The sequence below is a fragment of the Vespa mandarinia genome, chromosome 18 (assembly GCF_050613455.1).
Source record: "Vespa mandarinia isolate Hongniang chromosome 18, ASM5061345v1, whole genome shotgun sequence".
Lineage (NCBI taxonomy): Eukaryota > Metazoa > Arthropoda > Insecta > Hymenoptera > Vespidae > Vespa > Vespa mandarinia.
The window spans coordinates 837,279-850,132 of record NC_140827.1 but is presented as its reverse complement, the minus strand read 5'-3'; the positions used below and the strand labels follow the sequence as shown (position 1 = coordinate 850,132).

The window sequence follows — 12,854 nt, the reverse complement described above, 5'->3', positions numbered from 1 at the left end:
TTAATACTAACTTTAATAAAAGTAGCAGTAACACTAGTAGGATACGATTGCGCCACACAATCGCTGAACATTATCTTGTATTCCTTCTCAGATGTAGCCGACTGTGAGATACCGTGCCTCCAGCCAATTAATAGTACAGTCTACGTACTATCACAGACTGCCGATTACCACTCCGTAAAGGTTTTACAATGTCGCGTGAAAATAATTCGCACGATATTTCATTGCGACATGACTTCCAAGCGTTCATCGTTCACAATGGACGACGGAAATACCTATTCACACTGACCCCCTATTCGTGCCAGCAGCTGCACTCTACGGGAATTCTCTCTCTCTCTCTCTCTCTCTCTAGGCTCGAACGTATTCATATTAGGCCTAAAGAAAAACAGCATCAACACAAAAAGACTTATCTTGAATGGCACCGCCACAACAAACGGTACTTACAAAAGCTCTCAATATAGCGACTTCTATGGAACATGGGACGATGTAGTAGTGCAACCCTCCGTTACGATCACGCTTCGAGACTACTTTGCCACTGTCAAGACAAAGGCTAATCAAATCCTTCTAAAATCTGAAACCGTATGCGCATTGGACGAAGAAGCTTGTCTGGACTCAGATGGAAGTGAAAGTCACTGGTCGAACATTCCGACCGACAACTGTGGTTTCTATGAATATGACGTTCTTTATGGTGAGCCAGCAATGAAATTAACACCTGCCGAATCATCTCAAGAACCCAAACTTTTCACAGTGACAACGAAAAAAGTCACCTTTACTCTAACAAGAACCAGTGAGTTTGTTTTATGAGAATACTCTATCATCAAAACAGAACACCCTAAGCTATTCTTCATAAAAACATCATCTGGAAGATCATTTAAAGGAAAGACTAAAACTTCCGTAGAAAACTTAGATATCTTCGCCCATGTGAATTCGAAATTTATATATGTAGAAAGACATCTTAAGACACAACTAACCTCGTTATATGTCGACATTCACGACAAAAGTGTGTCAGAACAAATTCTCAGGAATGTCCTATCTTTAGCAACAATGACACCCAACGAAATGGTTTATGCCTTGATGAAGCAACCAGGATACATGGCAGTCATCGCGGGAGAAGTAATATATATTATAAAATGTATTCCTGTGGAAGTAAAGGTCAAGCAGACTGAGGAATGCTATAAAGAATTACCGATCGCTTATCAGAACGACTCATATTTCCTAGCATCTAAAACACGTATCATCCTAAAAGAAGTTTCCATAAAAGATAGCAACGAATTATTATCCAAAATATATAATCTACATGGAACCTGGTATAGAGTGACTCCGAACCTGATCGAATCAATACCTCGACCAGTAATTCAACCTCTAACGAAGCCACAGTGAAGGTACATCGACCCTGCACACTTAGGATGAAGATCTTCACTCAAATGAAGATCTAAATAAACTCAGGTCACACATTATGGAACCAGCTGAAAAACCCGCCATTACCGACACTCTTGCTAGAGGAGTTAGTGGGAGACATATACTATACATTCAGGCAAAAATCTCTTTATGTAACCTAATTGATAAGAAATCATTAAGTAAGATTGCATGGAGTACGGCGCTATGACTCTGGGGAGCCTTCGTAACCTTCGGATCAGCAAGCGCCGAAGTCTTAGTCATTTTCATGATTCTTCGATTAGTCAAATTCATCGTCGACACACTCATCCATGGATACGCAATATACGATATTTATGGGTGGAGCCTACATCTCCTAGGAGCCCTATAGAATTTAGTAACACCTCCTTCTCCACCTCGCCAAAAGAGTGGAACAAGAAGGACCACTCACAGAAATGGCACCCGAGACTACTGCTCTCCACGAGGAAAAGAGAAAACACGCAGCTAATGCACCCGATCGACCAAGCACATTCTTCGAATTAAATACATACTTGAATAAAGATAAATGTTAAAATGTATGTATATCTACGTATTTTCAAATAAGGGGGAAGTGTTACATCCCACACCCCTCTCATACTTAGATTTAAATAACTGTTATCTACCTATAAAAATCCTTGTCTTCTAGAAATAAGTTGCTAATAATATTATTGTAAATCACTCATTAGACATAAGAAGCGATCGGGAACATATTTACCCTAACATATTTATGTCTTTCTATTAAACAAAATATTTTTACAATATATAATTTGTAATGCACCGGACAGAGCCCACGATACGTGACACGCGTGACGCACTGAATGGAAGCCATAACATGCGCCACATGTAACGCACCAAACGACCATATTGTCGGTAGGTCGAGGCAACGCCTCATCCCACAGCAGAGCTCCCGCTGGAAATCTCATCCCCACCACCGACAACGCTACACTTTCACTACGTTAATATTACATTTGACGTCACTCGTTTGTTCAATATATATATGTATTTGTATCTTTCTTGAGGTAGATTTGCCGCACTTCTCATGTCCCGCCCTTCGATTGACGTTTGTTATTTACAAATCCAGCTGTTAAGATTTTGAAGAAAAACGGGCATTAGGAAATAGGCCCAATGCACGAGAAATTACAGAAAAATTTTATAATGATAATATATTAAATAAAATTTAAGTAATGTGAATAATAAACGTAAAATGTCGTTTCTTTGTTCACAGTTAAGAATGTAAATAACAAATAATTATTAATTAACAAATAAAAATTTATTCCTTTGTTCACAGAGAAATATATTTTCGTTTATCACCTCATCCAAAATAATAAAACATATTTATAAAACAACAATCATTTTAGGTTTATAATGGCAAGAAAACTACAATTCGCATTTAAATTTGTGGCATCACCGAGAGACAGAAAGACAAATGTGATTGTCATAACTTCTATCACAACTGACAATAAAAAATATGTGTTGCCAGAAAATGAAAAATTTGTAAATAACCACAGCGAACTAACAAAAACAAAAAGCTATAAGAGAATGAAAAAAGCCTCAATCAAAGAGGTCAAGAAAGAAGAATATGGATTAAATGCACACAGGAAATGGACAATACGTGTTTTGATGAAGATAATGTTTAATGATCTATATCTAGAAGAAATAGTGGAAACAAACATAGTAGAACCCACGCAGAAGAAAGAATACCAAATAGATTTAAAGGGTATATCGGAAAAATTCATGATCAAAAAATTTGGATGTAGACACTCAAATGCAGAATAATGATTAGAGACATTTGATAAAGAATGTCAAAGATTAGAAATTAAAGAAGATAACACAAAAATTGAAATTCTAAGATTATTCCTTGACAGGGCATGTTTAGACTGGCACTCAGCAACACTAACAGTGTTGACAATAGAGACTAGTTGGAACGAATGGAAACAGAGATTCTTGAAATCATTTGCAGACATGGGATGGAGTACAAGTATATACGCTATATCCTACAGATATAAAAAAGGTTCACTAATGGAGTACGCTATGAGGAAATAAAAACTACTACTGGATATGGACAACAATATCATTACAAAGACTCTGATGATGCTTATCGCAGTAGGATTACCAGAATTCATGAGATAAAATAGATAGAGAAAATTGTCAAAGCTCAACAGAATTACTACAAGAAATAAAAAAATGTGAAAATCTAGTAAGTAAGAACAGTTTTACAAAAAGAAAAGAGGAAAGACAAGATAATAAGAAGAAATTTGAAGAAAAGAAACCATGTAAGAATTGTGAAAAACTAAACAAAGGTATTAGATATCATTCAGAGGACTTCTGTTGGTTCAAAAATTAAAATAGAAAGGTAACCAGAATAAATGGAATAAATACTGCAGTATGAGACCATATAGATGCACTATAGAGGATAAAAAGGAGATGGAAAATCAGGTGGCAAAACTATTAGAAAATAAATTAATTGAAGAATTTTATAGACCGTTTGCAGCACCAGTAACTCTAGCATTCAAAAGAGATGAAAACGAACGATCACGATTGTGTATAGATTTCCGCGAATTAAACAAGATAGTTACACCACAAACTCAACCATTCCCATTAATAGAAGATTTAATACTAAAAGCAAAAAACTGTAAATACTTCACCACATTAGATATAAATTCCGCTTTCTGGTCAATTCCATTACGTATTGAAGATAGACAAAAAACAGAATTCGTTACACAAGAGGGGCTCTTCCAATGGACATGTCTACCGTTCGGATTAAAAACATTACCAGCCATTTTCCAGAGAATACTATCTAATATTCTAAGAAAGCACAAATTAAAAGATTTTTCAGAGAATTACATAGACAGCATATTAATTTTTTCATTCGAAGAACATATAGAATACGTAGAAAGAGTAATAAAGGCAATAGTAAACGAAGGTTTCAGACTAAAATTTTAAAAATGTACATTTGCAACAGGATCAGTGAAATATCTCGGACACATAATAGAGCACAATACAGTAAGACCAGTAAAAGATAATCTAATCTCAATACAAAATTTTCCCACTCCAAAAACCCAAAAGAATATTTGACAGTTTCTCAAAAAAATAAACTTCTATCATGAATATATACCGAAAAGCTCAATACTGCTAGACCCATTACATAAACTGTTAAGAAAAAATGAAAAGTTTATATGGTCTGAAGAGTGTGAAAAACCTTTCACAAATATAAAAAAATTATTATGTTCTCAACCAGTAAACATTTGATAAAAATTTACCGATAAGAATTTACACGGATGCATCACTGGAAGGCATTGGTGCAATATTTAAACAGATATAGAGTGATGGTAAAGAAAAGCCAGTAACATATCTTTCGAAAAAACTAAATGATTCATAAAAGAGAAAAAAGCAATTTACTTAGAATGCCTGGCAATCAAGGAAGCGGTAAAGTATTGGCAACATTGGCTGAAGAAAGTTCACGATATTTACAGATCATAAACCATTAGAAGATATGAACATAAAAGTTAAAACAGATGAAGGACTTGGGGAGTTAACGTACTATTTGTCACAATATGATTTTCAAATGAAATATATTCCGGGAAAAAATAATGCTGAAGCAGATAGTTTAAATAGAAATCCAGTACTGGAACCATCCGAAAATACGGAAGAAATACTAAAAATAGTTAATCTAATAAAAATAAAAGAGATAAAAACAGATTAAAAAGAAAATAGAACACTGCAGAAAACTAAAACAAAATTAATAGAAGAAGACGGAGTGTTCTATAAAAAAAATTAGAAATAAAAAAAGATAATTTTATCTTAAGAATTAATCCTTTGCACTCGGCTGTCCCCTCTCGTGGGACATCGTAATTCTAGCATATCACTCGGATTTAATGTCCCCTCTCATGGGACATTAAATTTGATTAGTGATTACGGCTAATTGAGTTATTTCAGCACAACTTTTTGAAACATTCATGCTTCCCTGAAGTTTTCTCTTGAAATGGCTCAAGAAATCAAATCAAAATATAATAAAATTACTAAAATATACACAAAGAAATGTTGAGAAGTGATTTTCGTGAATCGAGAACGCGTCCATCCACATCTTCTGCGGACAATAGATTAGACAATAAAATACATATTCCTGATGTGGGACAAAGAAAACGAGATTGCATTGTTTGTTCTGATAGGAAAACACCTGGTGGCAGGCGTAAAACAACATATTATTGTCAAACGTGCACTAATCAGCCTGCAATGCATTTTGGGGAGTGTTTTAAAGTTTATCATTCTGTACAAAATTATAAAAAATAAAACATTGATTTTTTTGCAAATATACATTTCTCGATTTCAACCAATTCATATAAGTCCAATATCATAATAATATGTTAGTTAGTTCCAAAACTATACTAAATAATAAGAGAGTCTGTAAATGCACGTTTCTGCCACAAAGTAGCACCGAGTAGCTGGTAGCCAACATCCAGAATGGTTCGGAGAGCAAAGGGTTTAAGTTTAAAATTAATTAATCCTTTCGCTCCGAACGATGGATATATCCGTCATCCACATGAAAACCCGCGGAGCCGAACACCAGATATATCCGACATTCACATGATCGCCCTCTGGATACGAACGCCGGATATATCCAACATGCTGGTAAAACCGCAACCTAGTTTTTGGAAAGCAGCGCCCATTGTGATTGATGCATAAATCTTTTGACGAAACGAATAAACGACACACCATTCAAATTATATTTGTTCTACCTGCGTGTTTTCATCACTATTGTGTTACGTGTCATAAAAAAATAGAAAATCGAAAATACTACAAATTTTAGGATAAAGAATTTCAGCAAAGTTTTGTATTGGTACGTCCGTCTGCGGTCTAAAAATATCCTCACTTCTTACAAGTATTATAAGTTACTTTTCATTTCAATAAAGTGCTTAGGTTTTACCCTTCACAAAATGGCATCAAGAAGAGAATTGCAACTGATGTTCAACTTGGATAGATTAAAAATTGATTCGAATAGTAGCAATGAAAGCGAATCACAAATAGTACCTCGCAAAAAAAGACGCCTGAATGTATTAAGTACCTCAGAGTCTGAGGAAATCGAAGAGAATCGTGTGGAAAATGCGGCTGTGTCAAATATTATATGGACAACGGCAAAATTCGAACCCAAAGTTCACCATTTCAATCCACAGAATTCCGGAATACAATCAGGGATAAGCTCGTGGAAAATCATAGATTATTCCCAATTATTTGTGGGTGAAGAATTAATGGAATAAGTGAATTATACTGCTTTATTGCAATATGTTTTTTGATGACCCACAACAAAAGGCTATCATTGGCATAACACTGGACCCGAGATAAATTATTGAGAAGCGATATTTTTAGCGATATAATGAGCAGAGACCGGTACTTATTATTTCTATGAATGTTATACTTCAGTGATGATCAAGCATCCAGTTCCGATCGATTACGTAAAATCCGAAAAATCATTGATGAGTTACGAGCAGCATTTTCGAACATCTTCTACCCTTGTTCTAACTTATGTATCGATGAGAGTCTGCTACTATACAATGGCAGACTGTCTTTCAAACAGTTTATCCAACCAAAAAGAAATAGATTCGGAATAAAATCGTTTGTTCTATGCGACTGCAAGACAGTTTACATCCAAGATTTTATTGTTTATACGGGGAGGGGGGGGTGTGATACCACTATAGGGTCTGAAAATAAAGATTATGGCAAATCGGGAAGTATTGTAATGTCCCTCCTAGAGCCATATCTGGGTAAAGGCCACACTTTTGGGACAACTGGTATACAAGTCCCATATTATTTGATGTCTTGCACAAAAATTATACAAATGCGTGTGGCACTGTCAAAAATAAAAGGAAAGGGATGCTGAAAATGGACGAAAAATTGAAAAAAGGTGAAGCGTGCTTTCGCTCAGCAGGAAATATGTTAGCCATAAAATGGCAGGACAAAAAAGAAGTTTGGATGATCTCTACACTACATAAGGCAAAATTTGCGGATGTAAAAAAACGGTACAGTATACAAAATATCGTACAGAAACCATCTTGTGTACTTGAATACAATAAATTGATGGGTGCTGTGGACAAAACCGACATGGTCATCAGCACCATACATTCTACGAGAAAAACGACGAATTGGTATAAGAAGTATTTTTTTCATATGATCGACATGTGTTTATGGAACTCATATTGTTTATATAAATTAAAAACGGGTAAAACACTATCAATTGCAAAATTTCAATTAAAATTGATCGACCAAATTTTGAAAAAATATCATAAACAATCAAGCAATCATTGTATAAGACCCGGAAACAATTACTCAGAACGACTAAATGGAAGACATTTTCCTTCTCTTTATGAAATTAACGGGAAAAAAAGATCAAGAAGGTGTGTCGTATATACAAAGAACGATAAGAGACGAGAATCTCGATATCAATGCCAAGAATGTGATGTTGGCTTGTGCGTGCATCCGTGTTTCAGAATATATCATACGAAATTAAATTATTAATTACTATATATTATATATTGTGTAATTATTGTATTATATATTGTATTTTATTACTGTATATTATATATTATTTATTTTTCAATTGTTAATGAGACTTTTTTACCCATTAAATAAGTTTATATCTTATGTAGATATTATAAGTATATTGTTTTAAAGAAAAATCCCTTTTCTTTCAAAATACATTATCAATTGCACAATTATGCACAATTTTGGCGGGAGATCCCGTTCAGGAGCGACGCTACGGCGGACTAAACCGCCGGTCTTAAACCGAAAGGGTTAAAGAAATACACTCTGAATGGTGACATATAGGGATCATACAAATGACAAACAGGATATCTCCTTATTATACAGCTAAGGGTATAAATGCAAATATAAAAAAAAATTTGCCAGAATTGTGAAATATGTATTAAGAACAAATCCAGAGGGCAAGGAAAATATGGACTGATGTCACAACTAGGACCGGCAACGAAACCGTTCGAAATCATGTCAATAAATACCATTGGAGGCTTCGGAGGACAAAGATCGACAAAAAGATACCTCCACCTGCTGGTGGACTATTTTACAAGATACGCGTTTATGATAACATCAAAAGCCCAGAGTGCAACGGATTTCATCAAACTGATAAATAAAGTACTAGAAACCGACAAAATAGGAGTAATACACGCAGATCAATACCCGGGAATAAACTCAAGAGAATTTAAGGAATTCCTAATAGAAAAGGACACTAAACTAATTTTTACGGCTATCAACACGCTCTTCTCCAACGGTTTGAACGAGAGACTAAATCAGACACCCTAGTAAACAAAATAAGATGCAGGATAAATGAGAAAGGAAAAAAAGAGCTTGGACAACGATCGCTAAAGAATGTTCGGATAAATATAATGAAACAGAGTATACAGTAACCGGCTTTACGCCTAAGTATTTGTTAGATGGCACAAACACCAGCATTTTACTCGAAGAAATAAAAAGAAAAAACAGTCAAGAAAATTGGATAAGAGATAATTAATTAGCTCTAGAAAGAACAAAAAAATCACACGAATATAACAAAAAGATATTTAACAAGAATAGAAAGAATCACCGGTTTAAAACAGGAGATCTGGTGTATATAGAAGATGGCAATAGGTTGAATAGAAAGAAATTGGACGAATTGAGAATTGGTCCTTTCCAAATAATAAAAAAAATATCAGAATCTATATACAAAATAAAAACAGGAAAACGAAAACAAGAAACTGGACATCTTCCACATAACAAAATTACTTCCAATATCAGAAGATGGGGACGAGGACTAAAAATTGTAGATATTTTATCTAGGACGGGGGGGGGGGAGATGTAAAGAAAGTATACTTTCTTAAGTTAGATTTGCCGCCCTTCGATTGTCTTTTGTTATCTACACCTCAAGCCGTTAAGATTTGGAAGAGAAACGGGTATTAGGAAATAGAACTTAGACAAAAGAAATAGGACGAGAGATTACTAAGAAATTTTGTAAAGAAATAAATAAAGATTTATAATCCTTTGTTCACGAAGAAACATATTTTCGTTTATCACCTCACCTAATAAATCCGAGATATTATAGATATATATATAGTTCACACAAATAACAAATATACAGAATATGTTTTTCTAAAGGTCTATATAAGTTTTAAGAAACTTATTTCTATAAGTTACTAACTCTATTATACGACATATTCGACCCCGACATAAAGGGAGTCATGAATAATACGAACTAATTATATTATAAAACAAACAGATATATATTTTTGGGGTAATATTTTTTTCGACGGTTATTCTCGGTTATTTTTAAAAATCATTCTCGAAGGTTATTCCCGACGATAAATGTAATAAATATTGTCAAGTTAAAGTCAATATGTCTTAAATAACCCCAGCTGCGTTTTCAACAAAACCTTGCGACGTTCTAAATTATTTTCAGGTTACATTAATTATTCTCGCGAGTCTCAAGAGCTTTCTGTCGCGCAGTCGACAAGTTCAAAGCTAATAAAAGTTATCTTTTCATAAGACGTGAATCCTTAACCTTAAGTTATTCTTTTACTATGTGGAGCGTACGAATCGCACGAGTTAATATATCCTATTCTCGAATTTTATTTATGCCGAGAACATTACGCGGTGGTAAAAAGTACCATTTACGCCGACTATTCGCGTCGCTTTACGATTCGGTTCGTTATCACAAAGACTTGGAAATTGTTCCATCGGAAACTACTGATCAACACGAAGCCGTACCTTACTACCTCATACCCATCACGGTCGAGAAGAAGATGTACTACCCGAGTCGACTATCACCGTCCGACCCTCGAGCGAAACTTACCCAAGCAATTCCATATAGCCTAATATCGACCGACATTACGAAGGAGATTGTTTGAATGGAAAACAGCTCGTATTGATGTCCGTCCCGTGCCAAAAACTGCACATAGCAGGTAACGGTCAAAAAGGACACAAATCCCACAAGAGTAGAAGCACCTCAGGTATATTCAATAACTTATGTATTTTCTTTGAGGCCCATACTCCGTAGGACGTAACTAATTCTAAGGACTAATCCGTAGGAGGCTGCTAATTAAATGTTGGTCAATGGACGCTATTTATTATTTTTCGTTTTTGCGTAGCATAATGTCTCGTAATCGATTTGAATATAGATAAAAATTATTCAAACTATGTTCCATCGAAGGGTATATACAGTCCGATAAAATACATGCAGGACGAGATATCAGGAAATATCAGAATATTTTAATTTTTTTCGGTCAATTAAGGGAAATAATATTATACCATAGACGCCGTCAAATTTATTTTATGCACAATGATGCACCACCACATTTTATTAGATATTTATCGGTACGAGAATTTCGAACTTGTTGGATAGGGCATAAACTTGCATCCCATTTGTGGCCGCCTCGTTCTCCAGAGATCTTACGATTTTTCTATCGATTTTTGAATTTTTGGATGAGGAAAAGAGAACAAAAAAGGCATTTCACCTTTACAAGTTCATCCGCAGATCAAGACTATAAAGAAGGTTGTGCGTTCTATGTTACCAAAAAAAGAGACAAATTCTCGAATGCCAGGAAGCGAAAAAAAAAGTAAAAATGACTGAAACATAATGTCCTAATAGTCTCAAATTAATTGTGTTTGAACTGTTTTAGCGAATACCATGCTAACTGATATAATGTTATTTATCATTTTAAATATAAATTTATATATATATGTAAAGAAAGAATACTTTCTTCAGGTAGATTTGCCGCACTTCTCATGGCCCGCCCTTCCATTGTCTTTTGTATCTACAAATTCTTTTGTTACCTATAAGTCGAGCCATTAAGATTTGGAAGAGAAACGGGCAGTAGGAAATAGAACTTAGACGAGAGAAGTAGCACGAGAGTGTATAAAGAAATTCATAAAAGATAATATATTAAATAAAATTTAAGTAGTGTGAATAATAAACGTAAATTGTCGTTTCTTTGTTCACAGAGAAACATATATTCGTTTATCACCTCACTTAATCAATCCGAGATATATGTATATATAATTTGTATATGTATATGTATATTTTTTATTTTATTTTATATATATTTATTATTTTATATATTTTATATTTACATGTGCCAATTCCATTAAATACTTATTACAAATGAAACTGTTTAAATTCCTAGTAAAATCCTATTTAATTGAACGAAGATCATCAGTCATTTACGGGTAACGGGAATATGAAAACATAGCCGTAATTCAAATCTGGGTATCACGGTATTCAACGTGCCGGATTTGTAATCTTACAACACGATTTCGTCATTCTTTATGATGTATCAAAATGGAATTTTATATAATCAATATGGTATATTTTTTGAAATATTTTTCAGGTTGACAATATCACTCTACCGTGGGCAGAACTTTCATTCATTAAGTGTCAAAAATAGTTTATATCGAAATAAAGAACGTGAACTAGCTCAATATAATCTGGACAATAAGGCTGTAGAAATTGTAAGTACGTATGTATGGATGCGAGCGGGAATGTAAATGCTATGAGGTAAAGGAAAAAATGAAGGTGCAATCTTGAGTCAAATCTATGCGAAGAGAGATATCAGAGTAAAGAGTAACAAGTTCGATCCTGAATGAATCAACGAAGTCACGACCGAGTTACACTCTTGGACAAAAAGGTAGTTAAAAATTTTCGTGATATTCTTAAAATATAAATATGTAGTTTTAGAAACTTATAATGAAAGTGAGAATACAATCATTGCTGAAATAATGCGTAGAATAATGAGAAACAATGAGTATAATGGTCGATTAGCAAGAAGAATACCGTACATCAATGAAATAAATAGGAAAAGAAGATTAACTTATTCCAAAAAGTACGTTTAGAAACTGCAAAATTGCTGGAAAGATGTTATTTTTGCTGATGAAAATAAATATTGTATTTTTGGTTCAGAAAGATAAAGTATAGTGTGGCGAAAAGTAAGTCAAGCTTTGAAACTAACAAATTTAAAATTTACTTTTAAACATATGAGTAATTCTGTGATTGTATGGAAATGTATTTCAAGTGCTAGAGTTGATGAATTGGTAATTCATCAACCATATTTTAGAAAAGAACAAATATTTGGACCTTCTGAAGAAAAATTTTCGGTAAAGTGCAACTAAGATTAGACAAAAAGATAGCACATTTAAAAATTTTCGTAATATTCTTGAAATATAAATAGATACAGTGCCAGATAAAATGATAGGACATTTGATGTATTTATATAATTCATATAACATAATAATATGTACATTTTACATACTCTATGTATTAGATATGTCTTTCAAAATATCCATATAAAATTGCAAGTTCATATCTTGTACATGAAAGAAATTAGAGAAAGAAGTGTAAATATCGGCTGACATTACTTAAAATTTCGATTAGAATTTCCTGTATACATATAACTTATAATTGCATCATCTTT

General features: G+C 33.8%; 1 protein-coding gene across 4 annotated transcripts in view; it reads right to left on the bottom strand.

Moving 5' to 3' along the window:
• LOC118445632 (uncharacterized) overlaps positions 1-12,854 on the bottom strand; it is a 104,436-nt gene that overhangs the window by 58,006 nt on the left and 33,576 nt on the right. The window lies entirely within an intron of this gene.